A 21311-nucleotide genomic window follows, 5' to 3' on the forward strand; every position below is an offset into this window, starting at 1 on the left:
TCTTTCTTTCTTTCTTTCTTTCTTTCTTTCTTTCTTTCTTTCTTTCTTTCTTCTTTCTTTCTAAGTTTATTTATTTATTTTGAGAGACAGAGAGAGAGAGGGAGAGAGAAAAGTCCCATGCAGGCTCAGCACTGTTAGCACAGAGACTGATGCGGGCATGAAACTCAAGAACTGTGAGATCACGACCTAGGCTGGGGTCAGATGCCTAAGTGACTGAGCCACCCGGGTGCCCCTCAGCTTAGTATCTTCTAGTTTGATCGTTCTCTGGTTGTCATCATTATTTCAAAATCTGATGGTTTCTAAACCTAATGGTGAACAATATTCAATATTTTATTTGGAGTCAAGCACTGTTGTTAGTGTTGCATGTACATTACTTTACACATTCTCATAACATCCATCAGAGGTATATTGACAGATTAATAGCAGTAATTTACAGACGACCAAGTACGGTGTAAGTAAATAGCTAGTAAGTATACAATTAGTAAGTGGTGTTGTCTTACTCCAGAGACTGCTAAGCCATCTCCTTTCATATTTGATATTAGTTAACAGTTGCTTGTGGGATCCATGGGTCTCTCTTTTTTTGGTTATAACACCTTAACTCCAAACCAATAGGATAATGCTGACAGATTCAGATGCTGTCACATGTCGGGTCAGGTAAATGCTTCTAAGTAATACCAAATCACCTGGCAGAGTCCTTTATCTCATATTTACAGGCAATCCTGATTATGAGCATAGAAACGATCTACTTACCTTGCCCAGAACCAAGGCACTTAAACTCACAGGCCTGAAACTCAGTCACAGCCAACAAAGGACCATGTTGTGGATCCAAGTATCTTATATTTGCTCAGGATCCCCAGTGTATTTGATTCCTCAAACACCTCAGGTGTTTAGGCTTTGAAAGTGACTAAAAGGCAATTAACCAAAAAGTGTATTAACTTTTGTAGTAGATTCTTTTTTTTTAAAAATTTTTAATGTTCATTTATTTTTGAGAGAGAGAGAGAGAGAGAGAGAGCACAAGAAGGGGAGGGGCAGAGAGACTGGGAGACACAGAATCTGAAGCATGCTTCAGCCTTTGAGCTGTGAGCACAGAGCCTGTTGTGGAGCTCGAACTCGGAACTGTGAGTTCGTGACCTGGGCTGAAGTTGGATGCTTAACTGAGCCACCCAGGCACCCCTTCATGTAGTAAATTTTTATTTAGTGCAAAAAAAAAAGGGAATGGTTTTAAAAGTAATCATAATTATTGTGATATTTTGAGAAACTACTCTTTGTAAAACACCTTCACGGCAACTTTATTTGATTGCCAAACAACTTTATGAGGTAGGTATTACAGTTCCTATTACAGACAAGAAAATAGATCCAGAATACTTAACCAGCTTCCCCAAGGCAAACTTGGAAGTCAGATAAGTCAGGATTTAACTCAAGGCAGCATGATTATAAAATTCATAGGCTTTCCCCTATACCAATGCGTACTTTGGAGAAACATAATCTTTGAGTATCTATTCAGCTATGACCATAAAGCTTTAGAAGAGGACTTTATTACCCTGAGTGTTTATACAGATGGATTTTGCAACAAATATCTCCAGTCTCATTTTTCATCAACTTGTTACTTAATTTTTAAATGATAAGAAAGGTGTCATCTTGTATTGTCCCTAAAAGCAACATGTCAAGTTTTTCCATTATCATCCTAACAATATTTGCTGAATATTTAGGATGGCCCAGGCACTCCACTGAGTGTTTTATTTTATTTTTTAAATTTGTTTTAGCTTATCTATTTATTTTGAGAGAGAGAGAGAGAGAGAGAGAGAGAGAGAGGAAGAGAGAGAGAGAGAGAGAGAAAGTCAGGGAGGGGAAGAGAGAGAGGGAGAGAGAGAATTCTAAGCAGGCATTGCACTGTCAGTGCAGAGCCCTATGGGCAGCTCACACCCATGAAGGATGAGATCATGACCTGAGCTAAAACCAAGAGTCTGATGCTTTACCAACCGAGCTTCCCAGGTGCCTCTCCACTGAGTGTTTTAAAAGTCATGTCAGTTTAACCTTCATGATGATCTTGTGAAGTAGGAGTGATTACTATTCCCATTTTACAGATGAGCTATTTGAGATAGAGGAATGAGTGTACATACTTTGTTCAAGGTTACAAAATTTGAGGCTTAGAGAGGCAAGATTCAAGTTCTCTCACTGCATATCATCTGTCCCCAAATCTACATAGCTATACAGCATTTACTATGTTTTAGATGCTCTGTCAGGCACTATGGACAAAAGAGAGAACTAAGGGATGGACCTGATTTCAAGAAAGGTGTAGTTTATTGGGAGAAACCCAGTCTTTGAAAACAAAGAATCGCCATAGGTTCTAATTGGATTATCTATCATCACTGATAGCGGGAGGCAGGCCAGACTGGAGAGCTGGGGAGGGGCAATGTGGGAAGTGTTATGTGCATGTGCTGTGGTAGGTTTCACACATGAGGGAGGAACGCATTTCTTGGCTGAAGATGCATGGAGACTTACCATGTGTGAGGAAGGGATTTCTGGTAAAGAAAAAGAAACTACATCAAGGTATAGAGGCAGGACGTGGAATGGAGAGTGGCAAGTTGTCCAAAGTTTGTCAAATCTGTCCAGAGCATAGAGTGTCTTTTTGTTGGAATGATGTTAGATGAGATTGCACAAGGCTAATGCCACACTCAGAACATTCTTGAAGACAATGGCTTAACCTGGACCGATGTTAAAATGCTTAAAATGTTAGAGGCTATGGCAAAAACTTGGTGGTGTTCCGGAGGCAACTAGCACTGCCTGAATCAAAATGTGCCCAGCAAGTACAAATAATGAATGCATAGATACTCCACTCCACCCAAAATTCCAGATCAGAAAAATGAAGAGAGGGTGGCCCTCCTAAAAATGAAAGTGATGAGGGGCACCTGGGTGGCTCAGTCGGTTAAGTGTCTGATTTTGGCTCAGGTCATGATCTCCCGGTTTGTGAGTTCAAGCCCTGCGTCGGGCTCTGTGTTGACAGCTCAGAACCTGGAGCCTCCTTCAGATTCTGTCTCTCTCTCCCTCTCTCTCTGCCCCTCTTCCACTCACTTGCACACACACACTCTCTCTGAAAAATAAATAAACATTTAAAAAATTTTAAAAAATGAAAGTGATGACTGGAGATTATAAAGCAAATCAGTGGGCATGGCTGAGTCAACAGTCAGTGCTTCTGACTCCATGTTCTGTGTTCTTTCTACTACAGTAAATTCCTGCTAAACATTCCCCCACCATGACAAAATCTGTCCTCCTTTTAGGCATTTTTTCTGTTAGTCATATCATGAAGAGAAGGGGCAAATAACTCTTGACTTCCCAAACTTCATGCCCTAACCCACCCAGTCCTCTGATAAAGATGATTGGTAGCCTAGTGAGATGGGGCATGGGTGGAATGGAGACAGTTTCATAGTGCAGTGGGACATCGGTACCCCAAGGGACACATTCTGGCTAGGGATGTCTATGTTTCTCCCCACGAACTCTGCACACTCACATATATGCATACGCTTCATTTGCAGTTCAAAGGATGTTCAATTGTGAGATATTTACACTTGCTGTTCATTCTGCTTAGAACATTCTTTGCCTCCTTTAGGTGTGCAAAATATATCATCTTCTTAGAAAGGTCTTTCTTGATCACCTTCTCCAAAATTGTGCCCTGTGCACACCGCTCCCCCCTCCCCCCCCGCCCCGCCCCAGCACTTTCTATCCCTTACCCTGCTTTATTCTTCAGAGCAATTACCATCTGGGTTACCATATAACCGACTATGTTATTTCCTGTCTGTCCCTTTCCACTAGGATGTGAATACAAGAAGGGCTTGTTCTGTTGCTTGTTTTTTTTCACTGCTGGATGTCACTGCTTAAAACAACATCTACCACAGAGAAGGCATGAGTAATATTAGCTGAATAGATGAGTAGACAGACTCCTCTAATTCTCAGAAGCATGTCAATTAAATCCACATTCTGGTTTGCCTTAATGATGGCATTTAAACCTTCGAGGACTTCTTTGTCATTCCACATGACCTGTAATCACAGAAATCTCTGAGCATTCTGTGCTAGTCACAGGCATGCAAAGAAAAATCAAGGACAAATAGTCAAAGAATACACAGTCTGACCACTGAAATACACACAGTAATGGCACTTCAAAATAGAGTGTATTCGTGAGAGGGAGGGTTGTTTCCATTTAAGCAGCAAATTCTTTCATGTTGAAGAGCTACAAGGAGGCATGTCTTTGAAATGAAAGGTGGCCACGATTTGGAGGGTAGGCCAAGCAGAGACAGCACTGGGCCTTTGGGCTGATGACAGGGATTCAAGTTTGATCTTACTGCTTACAGTTGTTGGAAGACCTTACACAAGTTACTGGATTATGCCAAACCTTGTAAAACAAGACTTTTAGATAGGGCTGTTGTAAAGACTGAAGAATATAATGTTTTTAAGCTGGTATTGGAAGGCCGGGCACATGAAAGATGCTCATGATGTCAGTGGCCCTCCAATTCAGAGAACTTAGCTATCAACTGCTATAGAGCTCGGCTGTAGTTTCTCTTAGACAAATTTTAGTAAGTCAGCTCTTATTAGAATGCCATTATTAGAACTTACTAGAACTGCTATTAGGCCAGCAGTCCTCCTTTACAGAGCTGTGAAGATGAAATGAACTAATATATATTTGTGCAGAGGCATTTTGCAGGAGAGCATATTTGGGGAAGCAATATGGGCTCTTGAGCGTGAAATACGGGGTCCACACAGACTTGAGCTGAGTTCTAATTCCAATCCTTTATAACCTGGTCACCTTTGAACCCTTAGTTAATCCTTCTGAGAATCAATTTCCTCATGTGTCGTGTAACACACTTTTTATCTGAAATAATGCATTTCTATAAGATTATGCAGATATTTCTGAAACACAATGTATTTTTAAGGAAATTAGAAGGTATTTGACATCCGATAATGACTATTAGGGGTTGAGCATTAAATATTACACTGGTTATTGATGTCATATGATTATGAAGTAGCAGAATTGTCAATATTATGCAAAAGAGTAAAGAGAATACAATTGGTGGCAATATAGCCCCTCATTACCTTTGCTGTTTTCCTCTGCTAGTCAAGCATACTCTCCTCGGGCACGAGCCTCTCTTGGGGACTCTGGCTGTCCTCCCTGTTCTGCTGACTTCTTTATTTCTCTGTCTTACGCACCATTGCTTTAACAATAATTATGGATGTTTTGGGTCATTGGTATCTTTGGGAACCTGAACTCTGTGGGTCTTGAAAGTACTCAAACCTACAACACACACATGTACAACAAAAGAGTGCGCATATTTCCATTGTGTTTCCCTGGAGATTAAACATGGACTGTAGGTCACAGGTTCAAGTTTTACTTTAAGAAAGGACTTCTCTGCTGGCCAGTCTTATGCAGAGGCGACAGCAAGCTGCCAGTAAGCATAAGCTGTTATCTAACATTCTTTTTACATGGATCTTCTGTCTTTCCATTCCTTGGGAAAAACATAAGTTTTAGAAGAAATTACACTTCTCATGATTTGCTTTGAACCTGAGTCTAGGGGATTCTCTTATTCTGCCTCTAGGGCTCTTGAGGGCCTCACAAAAACTTTCTTCTTTGGGAAACAGTCTCAAAGTTATTTTTTTTTTCCACTTTTGTGTCAATTATATAGTTTTATTTTTCCATTTCTTCCTTTATTGCAAATTTCCCTTTATCACCACAAATAAGAGAAAAAGCTGTCTTATTTATTTATTTTTTTCCTCTAGCTGTTTCAGAAATTGCTATAAAATGAAGATAGGGCACGAAAATGAGGCTTTGGACTTCCTACCATATATAACAGAATGTAAACAGCTATTGAACTGTTGTGGGAAAAAAATAAATTTCTATGACAGCAGTAATCACTGAACCGCACAACTTATCAAAATGCATGGCAAGACCCTATTCCAACATTCTAATATTCAAGTCAGTCAGCTAGTTCTCGAATTTTCTAAAATAGTTGGTAGATCCTGTTAAAAGAAAACCATAGGCCCCAAATGGAGTCACTTTTGTTAAGGCCCCATGTCAGCAACCAAGATTCGATACCTAACCTAACTACAGTTTCAACTCTACTCCCCCTGCATCAGAAGGTAACCTTCAACTAGTCAGCGTGAAATTACCTGGTCAGCATTAGTGAGATACTCCTCCGGATAGACTCCTTCTTTCCATTCCCCATAGGAAGGTGACCTTGCCTAAAACAATATATTCTTTGCTAATAGTTTCCCTTTTCTACCTCCTTCCTACTTTTAAACACTTCTTTTCCTACAGCTTGACAGAGCTCCTTTCTATTTGCAAAGTGATATGCTAATTCATGAATCATTTAAAAAAGCTAATCTTTGATCTTTCAAATTACTCAGCTGAATTTTTGTTGTTTCACAATCTCAGGGGGTTTATATCCATGGAATTTCTCCTGGTTTTGAAGCTTGGGGGAATGGCAAACAAAGCAATTAAAACTATGCATGGGCAAAGTCAGGTCAACCTTATTTAATAAAGACTCAAAAATGTTTTGTTTAGAGACTGTAATTCCCCAGTGATAGATTTATTTGACCATAGTTTTTCTTCACATGCTATATTGAGTGTTGCTGAATCCATCCATATATGTAAAACAGATATGATCAATATATATAAATATAATATATATATTTATATTATTTATTTATTATTTATTTTATATTTCTATATTTCTATATTATATTTTATATTTATATTATATTCATATTTTATATTATCATTTATTATTTATTTATTATTTATAAAATATTTTTATAAATGTAATATTTATATTATAAATATAAATATTTATAATATTTTATATTATATAAAATAATATAGTACAAATATATTATATATATTATAATATATAATATAAATATATTATATTATTGTATTAATATTATTAATATTAATTATTAATATCAATTATTACCTAATTATCAATATTGATTATTAATAATTAATTAGTATGAATTATTAACATTATATTATATTAATATATTATTATATATAATATAAATATAATATAAAATATTTTATATTATATTTATAAAATATTTTTATAAATTTTATATTATAAAATATAATATTTATATATTTATAAAATATATATAAATATGTAAATATATATAAATATATAAATATATATATATATGGATCAACTACTGATAAACACACAGGTACTGATTTTGTAAGCAGCAGAAGTTAGGTCCCAAGAAGATGAAAGACACATAGCTTTCTGGACATAAGAAAAGTCATTTTAGGCCTCTGGCCATCTTGTGGAAGAATCTATAAGTCATTGTGTTCTGCTAAACAGTCATTATCAGGCCGGGAAATAATCTAATCATGCCAGAGACAACAAATCAGTGGTAAAACTCCCAGTGCTGATTCAAAAGTGAAGACTGCCCTGATATAGACTCTTGAATTATCTTTTCCAGATTTGAACCCCTGTGAGCCCTCAGATACCTCAGATACCCAAGCAACTGGAGCCAGTATATCGATGATGCAGACCTTTGCCGGCTCTTGTGACTTTGGCAATCTTATGATTGCCACCTGCCCCAATTCCACGTTGGATTCCCCATTGCATAAGCCCCTTGGTGAAGGTGTAGGCACCCTTAGCTTAGAACGTCTCCATTTTTGTAAGTTCAGGAGGCACTGCTTTGGGAAAGACACCTGGTGTTCTCCTTTACTTGTTACAAGTAAAACCCTTCCTTTTGCTGCTCTTTGGCTTTGCTGTGTGTTTTGGCTTCACATCCACCAAGAGGCTGACCAGTTTCGGGTAACGATATTTCCATAGGCAGCATACTAAGTATATTTTCCATTTTCCCTTCTACATGGACTGCCATCCTTTGCCACTCTATCTCCTGCTCCAGGAGACCAACCTGTATGAACTGTATCAGTCAACTTGGCCACTGGGGGAAGAGCCAACAGGAGAAAAGAGATGGTTTAGAACGTGTATTCCCAGACTCTGTCCCTGCACAGCCAATCGAGGCCACATTAATCCCTAGATCAATGCCACAGTTTTTATCCCATCTTCCTCACGAAAAAATCTTTCTCTCCCTCTCTCTCTGTGCTCTGATAACAACTCTTTCCCCTTCTCCTTTCAGGCCCACATGTAGTAAAATTCTGTGTCAAAGGACTAGTCTGTCGTTTGTGGCTTCTCCATACTCCATTCACATCTTTATAAATAGTCCCTCTATTAAGTCCTCTTCAATTTCGGCCATCTGATTCCTGATACGACTCTGACTGATATGGTAATTAATATGAGGAGTAGCCTAAAATGATACCCTTAAACTGGTCGCTGAGATTAGTTTGATTACATATTTAAAGAATGTGCAGATACATCATTTAAGAGGGAAATGAGACACTGGTAAGCCATGGCATGTAGTGGCATCATGATAATTTTTTACGTTATTTTTAATTTAAATTTTAGTTATTTACCATAAACAATGTTGGTTTCAGGAGTAGAACTCAGTGGTTCATCACTTACATTCAACACCCAGTGCTCATCACAACAAGCACCCTCTTTAGCACCCATCACCCATCTAGCCCATCTCCCACCCACCTCCCTCCAACAACCCTCAGTTTCTTCTCTATCATTAAGAGTCTTTTGTGGTTTGTTTCCCTCTTTACCTTTCCTCGTCCCATATGCTCATCTGTTTTGTTTCCTAAATTCCACGTAATGAGTGAAATAATGTGCTATTTGTCTTTCTCTGACTGGTTTATTTCATTCTTTCTTAGAGCTGAGTAATATTCCATTGTATATGTGTGTATATATATGTATATATACAGACACCACATCTTGTTTATCCATTCATCAGTCGATGGACATTTGGGCTCTCTCCATAGTTTGGCTATTGTTGATAATGCGCTATAAACATCAGGTGTTGTAGGCTCTAAGTTTCAAGCTCTCTTTTGTGTAGCAAAAGAGCGGGACGCAGGATGAAAAGTGAGAGACGGCTAATGTCCTGGAAAAGATAAGAGCCTCGAATAAGGGTCTTGCCCCATATTTATTAAGATCAGAAGGCTTACAAACATGATGGGCATGCACAAAGAGACAAAGAAGCTGGGAACATTAAGTTGGGGTTTTGAATATATATGGTGTTTGGGGTTTGGGTCAATATAAAACAAAATCCTGGCACTGGGAAGATGGGCAGATGGTTCTTAATGGCATACAGGAGGCACCATGTCTGTTACCTTAGCTACCCTAGGGGATAAGACAGATAGGGGAAATAACTTCAGGGTTAACAAGGCACCTTTTCTGTTGTTAACCATCTCCACTCTGGGCTGCTTTACCTTCAAACCAGCGGTCTATAACTCAATTTACCTGTTTACCTAACTTGGTCCTTCCCTCCTGTGAAAGTCTGCCATGGTGCTAAATTGGGGGGGGGGGGCGGGGCACTTCTGCCCTGAACGCCTAATCTTGCTTACCTCATATACCTTTGTATTGGGTGCCTTTGTGCTCCTCTCTATTCTGGGGTCTTTGCCCCTCCCTCTCTATTCTGGGGCTCTGCACCTCCTTATTCTGGGGTCAAACTCTGGGTTTGAGTTTACCCAAACTTGGGTGTGAGCATCCTATGACTTTGTACTTCTTAATGCCTTGTTAACCCATTGGTATAAGCCCAGGGATTCCTAAGCTTATTCCCCACAATCAGGGTGCATGCGTCCCTTTGAATCAGTGTTTGTGTATCCTTTGGATAAATACCTAGTAGTGCAATTGCTGAATTATAAGGTAGTTAGTTCTATTTTTAGTTTTTTTGAGAACCTTCATATCATTATCCAGAGTGGCTGTGCCAGTTTGCATTCCCACCAACAGTGCAAGAGTGTTCCCCTTTCTCCACATCCTCACCAGCACCTGTCGTTTCTTGTGTTAATCATTACCAGCAATGTCACAGCTTGAAGTGCAGTAAAAGAGCAAAGCACTGAAAAATCAACTGGTGTTAGGATTGATCACAACCACAATAACATTGATTGGAAAAATCATAGGGTCTTTTGAACCCCAAACTGTGATTACCTGATGGTAAACATGAAAGTGCATTTGGAAAGCTTCCACTGTGGGTTTGAGGGAGTTTCCCATTTCCATTAGTCCTTTAGGAAAGATATGGTTGAGGTCCAAGCCAGGGACTGATTGTGAGGACTGCAGAGAAGCAATACCAATGACACTGACCTTTGAACAACACATGTTTGAACTGTGTGGATCCACTTAACATGCAGATTTTTTTCAATGAATACAGGACAGTGTTGTGAATATATTTTCCCTTCCTTGTGATTTTCCTCATAACATTTTTTTCTCTAACTTTATTGTAAAAATACAGTATCAAATACATAGAACATACAAAATATGTGTTTATGTTATCACTAAGGCTTCCGGTCAATGGTAGGCCATTAGTAGGTAAGTTTTTGGGGAGTCAGAATTTATATACTGATTTTTGAATATGTGTGGGTCAGTGCCACTAACCCCTGTGTGGTTCAAGGGTCAACTCTAAATACTAAACACTGCCAGAGATTTTATGGTAAGCTAAAATAATTGATGGAGGGAAGAATTGCGACCATTAAGCAATGGGATAGTGATATTGGGTAGACAAGGACAGATCCAAAAACAAAAATCCTTGCTTGAAGAGACAGTCCCTAACTTTGCCCACTTGAGGGAAATCGCTTTTCTCTGGACACGTTTTCCAATGACTGTGCTTAAGAAGTTGCCTCATGGGGGCAGCTGAGCGGCTCAATCGGTTAAGCATTGGACTTTGGTTGAAGTCGTGATCTCATGTTTTGAGCCCCATGCCAGGCTCTGTGCTTACAGAGTCTCTCCCTCTCTCTCTCTCTCTGTCTCTCTCTCTCTGCCCCTCCCCCACTTGCATGTTCACTCTCGTTTTCCCTCAAAAATAAATAAATGAATTCATTAATTAATAAAAAATTTTTTTAAAAAGTTTCCTTATGGACTTATGTAATTGTCAACACCCAAATTCACCATACCACATTGACTCTGCAATGAAATTAAATATCATTAGCCCAAATGAAGAAATCAAAGACTTTCTCTTAGAGGAAATTTACACTAAGAAATTTACAAGATCCTCCCTATCCGTATTGGCACAAATTCAGGAAGCATGCAGGAGATTGGGTTCTAAAAGTGATAAACCAAGGAGACTGAAATGTAAGGATTAATCAAGGCAAACTTATCACAAGTGGACCCATGAAGGATTCAGGAATTCATTGTGTTTCCTCAAGAACCCTAGCAATTTATGGTATAATTAAATACTCAATAGAATTGATTTTTTTTCCCACTGATTACTTACTGAAGATAAGACATTCCCAATGCAGTGATGACAAAATATGTAGTTAACATCAATACCATAGGTTTAGTTAATTTCTTCATAATGTTTATATTTAGTGTGCTAACTTCCTAAGATTACTTATATGCTTACTGTAATCTTTTCATGTTGTAATAAACTTATTTGGAAATCTCCTCAAGGTAAATTTACAAAACAAAAATGAATAAAAATATCTTCTCAGGCCGGCAGTCATTTCTTATTTGGAAAATAGAACAGTTTTCCTAAAGTAAATAAAACAGGAGAAACATGTCAAATGATTAATTCTCCTCTTTTATTATTAAACTTTTAATGTCAATATGACTTTTCAAACAGAAGTGTTTTTTGTCTTTTTTTTTGAAAAATGATACTCCTTCTAAAATTATTTTTTCAATTCTCAGCCAACATTAAATAACCCGTTTTATGTTATTATTATGTATTAATTTAATACATGAGAATAATTCAAGAAAAATTTAATCTTATAATAATTTTATTCTAGTTAGTAAATGTATTCAATCTTCATCTGTTAAATCAAAGATTGAATCTGCATAGTTAGCTTTTCATTTAAGAATTATTATCTAATTCAGAATATCAGAACTACCCTTTTTCAATTGGTTGTTCTCTGGTGTTATAGCTGCTACTGATTATTATTAGTAGTAGTATTCCTCAGTGCTGACTATTTCTTTCTGATCTTTGTACAACTCCCAGTTTTACTGGCACTATTTGGAAAACATAGATCTTTATAGTTATTATTTGCTGCTTATACCAATAAAACATGGACATATTGATATTTATTTGAATTTCTATATATTTCTATGTATTTCTCTCTCTATATTTAATCATATTGCTATTTTTTAAAATCCAATCAAAATGAACATTTCCATTTCTTTTGTTTTATTGCTACCTTCTTTTTTGTTTTTAATTTTTTAAACATTCACTCGTTTTTGAGAAAGAGAGAGAGAGGGAGAGAGAGAGAAAGTCGGGGAGGGGCAGAGAGAGGGAGACACAGAACTCGAAGCAAGCTCCAGGCTCTGAGCTGTCAGCACAGAACCCACCGTGGGGCTCAAACTCACAAACCACGAGATCATGACCTGAGCTGAAGTTGAACACTTAACCAACTGAGCCACCCAGGTGCCCCGATATCACTACATTCTTACACTCTCTCTATATACTTCTCTTTTTATGAGTATCCTGGACTCCTTGGATTTCATTGGTTCAATATATTGCAATAAAAAGTATACTATTCTGGTTATTATCATGATTTTTCTTTGATACTCAGAATGCCACAACTTCAACCATACGGGACCCTTTAAGTCAGTTCCTTTTGTTCCTGTCCTTATTGTTTTAGAAGCATCTATGTTTTCTAGACACAACAGAGTATTTCAGGCACAAGTTATTTATTTTCTCACTCTAAAACATAGACTGTCCTCTAAAAATTACTGATCCTTAAGTGGGCAGTAGTAGTAAGGATACAAATTTAGATCTTAAGTGTGTGAAAGTCATGCAAAATATCAAGCGGTACAATGGATTGTCTTCTCTGAGTATAGAAAGAGTGGCAGTCTGAGATGTATCTCTATACTGTTTTATTAACAGTGACTAGTGGATGGACTAATTGAGCAGGGACTGGGAATAAGACTAGAAAGTTAGTGACAAGGAGGTCTGAGAGAGTATATGGATGGAGCTCTTGGAAAGGACAGTGTGAAAGTTCTCGTGCTCCATCACAGATGTGAACTGCAGGGCACTGATCGCAGAAAAGGAAATCTGCACTGAGAATGTTGGAAGCCTGTTTCCCTATGTTTTCTCCTCATAGCTTTACAGTTTTAAGTCTTACATGTAAGTTTTTAATCCATTTTGAATTGAGTTTTGTATACAGTGGGTAATTAAGAGTCCAGTTCCACTCTTTTGCATGTGTATATCCAGTTTTCTCTGTTTACTGAAGAGACCATCTTTCCCCATTGTGCGTTCCTTTGCACCTTTGTTGAAGATAGGTTGACCTTCAATGATCAGCCTTTACTGGGCTCTGTATTCAATTCGATTGGTGTACATGTCTGTTTTTAGTCAAGCACCATACTCTTTAATTACAGAATTTGTAATCAGAGAATATGATGCCACCAGCTTTGTTCTTATTCAAGACTGTTTTGGCTGTTCATGGCCTTTTGTGGTTCCATATGCATTAATTTATATATATATTTATTATATATATATAATTTATTATATATATATAATATATATATATTATATATATATATATATCTGGGGAAAATGCCATAGAGGTTTTGATAGATTGAATCTGTAGATTGTTTTGGGGCAGTATGGACATTTTAAAGTAGTATGGAAATTTTAACAATCTTTTTCTTTCTGACCCATAAACAGTGGCTTTCTTTTTCATTTACTTACTTTTTTTCAATTTCTTTCATCAATGTCTTTTAGTTTTTAGCGTACAGATCTTTTACTTCCTTGGTTAAATTTATTCCTAAATATTTTATTTGTTTTGATGCTAGGATAAGTGGGATTTTTGTCTTAATTTTCCTTTCAGATAATTTGTTGTTAAGGTATATAAATGCAACTAATGTTTGCATGTTGATTTCTTTTACCCTGATGCTTTATTAAAATTTTGTAATAGTTCTAACATGTTTCTGATGGAGTCTTTTGGGTTTTCTCTATATAAGATCATGTCATCTTATCATCAGTAGGATACCATATTGCTTCAAAAAACCTCCGGAATTTAGCGGTGCCTGGGTGGCTTGGTCAGTTGAGCATCCGACTTCGGCTCAGGTCATGATCTCACAGTTTGTGGGTTCGAGCGCCGCATCAGGCTCTGTGCTGACCTCTTGCTCAGAGCCTGGGGCCTGCTTCAGATTCTGTGCCTCCTTCTCTCTCTGCCCCTCCTCTGTTCACGCTTTGTCTCACTCTGTTTCTCAAAAATAAATAAATGTAAAAAAAAATATGAAAAAAGACCTCCGGAATTTATAATAGGTCTTTGTGCTGACCATGGACCCAGACAATGTACATATTAATGTGAGAAAACCTTCAGCGTTTTTCGTATCACTTGTAAACTACACAAACCTATGAAAGTAATTGCTCCTTCTGGATTTCAGTCTAGTGGAGTCCTCTCTGTTTCTCAGAGTTGTGAGGCTCAAATATACGATAACAGATATGTTCCATGTATTGATTTTCCTTTGTATACTGAGCAGCTTCAATTGCAATTCCAAAGCCAATGCACTCTGAGAGGTTGACACCTGGTAGGGATCTACTCTGGGAGTCTCCAGCTTTCTCAAGGTAGAATTGGACATTCCAAAAAGTCTTGGATGCAGTACTTTTTAGATTGTTTTCAACAGTAGTTCTTAAAAGTTGGAATACAGTAGGGAAAAAAGTGGAAGCAACAGCATGAAACTCCCTAAGAGGTTCAATATTTTGGGCTGTTTTGTGTAAATCCACAAATGTATCTTTTTTTCCCACTAAAAATGTTGGAAAATCAGGTGTTAAGGGCTCACCTGGAGAGCTTTTAAAAGTACCTATATCAGAGTCCTATCTGCAAGGATTATGATTTAATTGATTCAGGGTAGGTCTGGGCATTGATGAATAAGTTGATAAATAAAGCCAAAGAAACTACAACAGCCATTCAGGATTTGAGAATTACCAGATTAAGTGATATCATTATGTGAAGGCATGATTTGACTCAGCTGGCTCTTTGTACATTGGAAGGACTTAACTAATGTTAACTTTTTACTTCCCTCCCTTTCTCTCTTCCTTCCCTATTTTCTTCCCTTTTTCTTTTTTTTTCCACTTCTTCCCTTTGGTTCCATAACAAGGGAGCAATATAGTGGTCTAGACTTTTTGTGTCCGTTTTAAAGACGCATAAGCTGAGGCTCATGAAAGTGAAGTGATGTGTTTGAGGTCACATGTAGGAAGTCCCCACGCTGGCCCTACTGTTTCCCTATAAACAGTTTGTATTTCATGACTATGCAATAGTACATGGTTCCAGAGTTTGCTATGATCATGGAAAGGGGAACGTAGGGTTCACATTTGCTATGTGGATAGTTGAGAGTACACTAGCATCATTAGCATCCCTAAATTCCAGTAGGTTCCAGGAAATGACTCTGTGTTTGGTCTCCGAACCCTGGATTTTACGTTTTGCTCTTCTTGCAGTGAATGCACTCACTCATATTTATGATGACTGGTATTAGGCAGTACTGAAGGACGAGGACAGGGGCGCCTGGGTGGCGCAGTCGGTTAAGCGTCCGACTTCAGCCAGGTCACGATCTCGCGGTCCGTGAGTTCGAGCCCCGCGTCGGGCTCTGGGCTGATGGCTCGGAGCCTGGAGCCTGTTTCCGATTCTGTGTCTCCCTCTCTCTCTGCCCCTCCCCCGTTCATGCTCTGTCTCTCTCTGTCCCAAAAAATAAATAAACATTGAAAAAAAAATTTTAATTAAAAAAAAAAAAAAAAAGGACAAGGACACCCTGATCAGTTGGAAGGGTCACTTTAACCTTGATACAGGTTCATCTGCAGAGCAGGGAGGGGAGGAGGAGCAACCAACAAGTGCATCAACCAGGAATACCTCAGAACACATAATTAAGTTTTAATTACTGATCTGGGACATTATCCCTCAAGAATCTCAAATTCAGCCAAAGGTCCCGAAGCAAGGATACTCAGATGACTTAGGGGCTGCACTCTGTATGCATTCATCATCTTTACAAAAGGGCTGAATGGGATTATAGCACCATCTCTCATCGGTTTTTGTGTACATGAGTATGTGGTGCGGAGAGGTATGAAGCAGGTTATTGCTTTGCATTGGTTATGGCCTTCGGGTAGGTTTTATCTGTTGTGCCTATGATTACAATTGTCTATTAGATGTAAAAGAAAAAAAGTAGAGTGAAATAAAGCTATCAGTTATTTAACTAGAAGATTTTGGAATTAGGCAGACTAAAGTACAAATGATGGCTCAGCTAAATGCTCTGACTGAGAAAACGGCATAGTTTCTCTCATCTTCAATTGTCTCCTCTTCAGAATGTATCTAAGTACATTTTGGAGTTATTGTAAAGATACGATTTAATACCAGCAAAGTACCTACAAAAATATTTGTCATGCAAATAGAGAATTATAATGCACAGAATTAACATCATTTTCTTCTTGGGTGATTTTTTCCTTTTCCATAAAGAAGTTTTTGTTTGTTTGTTTTGTTTTGTTTTGCAGGTGGGGGTGGCGGGGGTGCCTGTTCTGAATATCACAATTTGTTAGCTTGTGTTATTGATGTTTACTAACTCCAGGTGTTCTTGCTGGAGTGTGGGGTTGGCTCCCTCTCAGAGCATGGCCTCCTTGGGCCCCTTGCTTTCACATTTTCATATTTGCCTCCTTCTCCTCCATGTTGCATCAAACCCAAACCCCCATTATTTGTTTAAAAGACTTTTTGAAATGGATGCCTGAGTGGTTCAGTCAGTTAAGTGTCCGACTCTTGGTTTCGGCTCCAGCCATTATCTCTGGGTTCGTGAGATTGAGACCCATGTCGACTCTGTGCTGACAGCATGGAACACGTTTGGGATTCTCTCTCTCCCTCTCTTTCTGCCCCTCTCCTGCTTGTGTTCTTTCTCTCAAAATAAATGAATAAATAAACTTAAAAAAATACTTTGTGTAGCTAATTTACACTAAGTGGTAAATTATCATCTACAGTGCAGTTCGTAAACAATCTTAGTAATGCTTTTGCAAAAATATGATTAATTCTTTTTCTAGTATAATTTTCAAAACTCACCAATGGATTCACTGGCAAAAATATTTAAGGTCTTCCTGGTTAGCTTTTCCTAAAGTTTTTCCCTAACTAGGTGGGAAACAGGATTTTGATGCTATCTTTACTCTTTTGGTTAAACATTTTTAATGTTTATTTATTTTTGAGAGAGAGAGACACACGGTGCGAGTGGGGCAGGGGCAGAGAGAGAGGGAGACATAGAATCCGAAGCAGGCTCCAGACCCTGAGCTGTCAGCACAGAGCCCCATGTGGGGCTTGAACTCACAGACCACAAGATCATGACCTGAGCCAAAGTTGGATGCTTAACTGACTGACGCCCCTATGCTATCTTTATTCTTAGTTTTTTAAACTTCTTAGTCTTTAATCTTTAGCAATAAATTTTGTTGATTGATGAGCTGATAATGGATGCAAAGACTTTACAAAGTTTGGCAATACTACACACATGAAGGGCTATGTAGGTTTGTGTAGGTTCTAAACCTTCCTATAGTGATGTATCAAAAAACTTCCAATATAATTATGTCTAATAGTCTTTCCACTTTCAGAGCAGAAATTTATTTATAGCAAATTGGTTATAAGCCTGGAGTTTATATAATATTGTGAGCTATGATTTCTTAGGTTCTATGTGTCAGATACTATGCTAAAATTGCTAGATGGACTTTCTAATGTAATCATTAAGATAATCCTATGAATTAGATACTAATATAGTTCCCACTTGAGCTAGGAGAAAAAAAAAAGGCTTAGAAAAGTTTTGAAACTTACCTGAATGACCCACCAGAGAGCCGGTAGAGTCAGAATTCATATTCAGATGGTCTTTTTCCAGAGTTGATTTTTACCCCAGCACTATGGTGCCTTGCAACATTAGCCGTGGAAAAGGAGGTATGGATTATGAAAGACCGATAATATCATTGCTACACATCAAAATCTATCCTTCAAACTTAATAAACAGTTTGCAGCAAAAATGTTTTCCGTTGCACACATGATTTATATGGCAAAGATTAAAGATGTAGCTTTTAAAAATCCTGAATTTATGAAGGAACAGTAGATTTCTCCAGCATGATGTAAAATATATTGTAGATTTCTTCCTGTGACTTGCAGAACAGAAAGAGCAGCCATTTTTCTGTGAAATATGTAACGTGCCTGATATCCTGTGTCTGTATGAAGACAAAATAACCTGAGCTTGAGTAAAGTATAAGTTAGCACATGTTGTACCTTCTTGGTAACAAGTCACATTAACTATTTCTCTCTCTCTCTCCCTCTCCCTCTCCCTTTTCTCCAAACTGAATTAGGTGGCTTTTTGAGCCTTAAGCAGTATTGTTTAGAAAAATAAGTGATTTGATAGTAAATGATTTTGCCGGACTCTATTCTTCCACTAAAATTACGGCTCAGATTTATTCTTCATCTGAGTTCCAGACTTAAGAAAAATAAGAAATAAGAGGAGTTTATTTGCGTTTTATCAACATTTGAGAGTGCTTATTATGTGCCAGGGAATGGCAAAACATAAATAAACCTAACAGCATTCCTAGAAACCCAAAGTCAATTGGAGAGATAGACTCACAACTTTGTATTCACTCACATAAGGACAACAATCAAGTATGTTCAAAGGATGAAAAAGGTTCAGCAGAGGGTGCTCTCGTTAACTTTGTTCGGATGAATTAGATTAGGGAGAGTTTCCAAGAGAATGTCATACATGCCTAGTATTTAAAGGGCTGAATAGAACTGAGTTTTCCAGGCAGAAAAGTTGGAAGGAGACATTTAGCAACCGTAGCTTTTTGCCTTGAGAGGTAAGACGGATGTGTGCAGTCAGCTAGGGGGTTGGTTGCTTGCTTGAGATGGCTGTATAGAATCTATAGGTAATTACCAACTATCCAGGGCTTTTCAACCTATATCTAATTGGGTGAGCTTGCTTCCTATTATAGGAGGTACGTTCATCTGCAAGTGTCTTTATTCCTCTTTTCCTTGTAATAGACTTGCAACTCTGTGTTCTGATAGGAATAGAAACAGATTTGTATCCTGGAAAGCAACAATTGAATGGATTCTAACTCTCTTTCAGCAGCTGTAGCCATCAAATAACTAAAAATGCTGTTTGTGCACATAAAGGCACTAACTGTGGAGCCAGTATACTTATGTTCTTTTATGTGAACATGCCTAGGGAATCAGGACTGTTACATTTGCCGTGGTTTTCTCACTGTAGACACAGCTATATTAGACACACGTGTGTTGTATGTATATTCAGTAATTCAGTGATTTAGGACAAGTTGTTTAGCATCTTAAAGACTTAGTCTCTCTGCCATTTAGGGGAGTAGGTGAAGAATGCCAATAATTCATGATCTGTGCACTTGACAAGACTTTTGTGAGAATCACACGAATCATAATGATAATAGTTAACATATTGAGTTCTTACTATATATGTCTAACTCTGTTTTAGGTGTTTTACTTGCATTATCTCATTTATCTCGTCCGTCAATTTTGAGGAGCGTGCTCTGCCCCAGTCCCACGGATGAGGACAGTTGGGCACAGGTCGGTGTCATGAATTGTGCACGGGCACGTGGCAGACCCACACGTGTCATCCTGCTCTCCAGTGGCACACTCCATCCACCCCACTACTAACGGTGCGATCTCCTGAGTGTGTGTCACTTTGTCAACAGAGAAACTCACTGTGGATGTCATTTACTGTCATAGTCACTTCTAGAATCACCAAAACGTTTCTTCCTTGCAACAGAACTTTCTTAGTGCTGTTTGAAGGGCCTGGGAGGAAGCTCTCAAACTCCTGCTCACTCCGTTTCCTGCTGCTCCAGGTGAACACAGGACTGTGACCTGACTTCTCCCTCCTCTTTCCAGGTCCGCCCCTCCTGTATCCTTAGACTTCAGATTTTAGATAATTTAGTGTATCAGTTCACTGAATTATTTGATTTGAAAAGCCCTGATTCAAATCAAAATATAAGAAAGCCCTTTAAAAGACATTACATGTGACTCGATACTATTTGAGAAAGGATGTATTGCATAAAGTGGTCTTTTTCATGACCCACAACTACTTGGTTCTTAAAGGTCTTCCTGGTAAGATTCCCCATGCTCTCAGGGATGGGGTTGTTTTCTTCATCACAACTTGCCACTCGACTCTGAGCTCTGAGACTGTTGAAAATGTCTATTGGGTTTACCAGTGTATGCCCAGCATCTGGTACATTCTAGATTATTATAAAGGCATTTTTGGAAAAAAAAGAACGAAAAAAAAAGGAAAGACAAAAATGAATGAACAAATGAGTGAATGAATGATTGCCAGTTCTTCTGGGTGCTATAACTGCGCCTGCCTCTGGGACTCTTTCTTACCCTATGTATCTGCCTTAAGTCACTGCTTTTGATCTGTTCATGGCTGCACATCAGTTAGCCAAACACGCTAACTGAGTGCATAAATAAATTTAGAGGAAGTAGGCACAGGGTGGGAGATGAGGAGCTCTCAATGAGTAGACCTGGTAACTTTAACTTGTCTGGATCTTTTTCATTCATATGACTTCTCTGAAACAGTTTTTATTACAGAAGTGAATTCTAGATAAATGTAGCATGACTGTACATTAGTAGAACAATTAATACTGGATGTTATTTGTGGATTGGCTCTCGCATGTAGATATGGTTAAATTCTTTATACACATCATTTAATTTAATCTGCAAAAAATCACTTCTCCCATTTTTTTTACCTAATGAAACTATCCAAGACCCCACAGTATGGAGGTGGTGAGGCTGGTAGAATCGGCCATTAGTGTGATCCATGACTGGTTTTGTTGGTGTGTGCAGTCTTCGTTCTTCGGGTGTCCAGGTGTCTAAGCAGGAGAAGGTTGTCTCAGAGTGATACAGAAGAATGTATCTGCCAATCTGTTCCTGCCATTACTTTTAGGTTAGCACAGGAAGCTATGCCCTTCCTTGAGTTTTACTTAAGTTCTACGTCATGCTGCTCTATTGTTGGGTGTGGAGCAAGGACATAATTAGATCTTTTTAAAAAGGTAGGGCATGAGGAAGGCTTTGAAGAATGAGTAGGTTTTGAACAGATTATAAACCAACCAAAGAGCATATTCTTGGAGAAAATTCAAGTATATCTGCTTAACTTAAAAGAGTCGTTGAGTTTGGAAATCTTAACCTCATCAAGAGAATATGGCCTCCAAAAGTAGAAGAAAAGCTTTCCATTTGTAGTACAACTCAGATACTCAAGATATGATTCCAGATAAAGACTTTTCTTTGCTTTCCTATT

The sequence above is a fragment of the Herpailurus yagouaroundi genome, unplaced genomic scaffold, assembly GCF_014898765.1.
Source record: "Herpailurus yagouaroundi ecotype Mexico unplaced genomic scaffold, PumYag 187, whole genome shotgun sequence".
In the NCBI taxonomy this organism is placed as follows: Eukaryota; Metazoa; Chordata; class Mammalia; order Carnivora; family Felidae; genus Herpailurus; species Herpailurus yagouaroundi.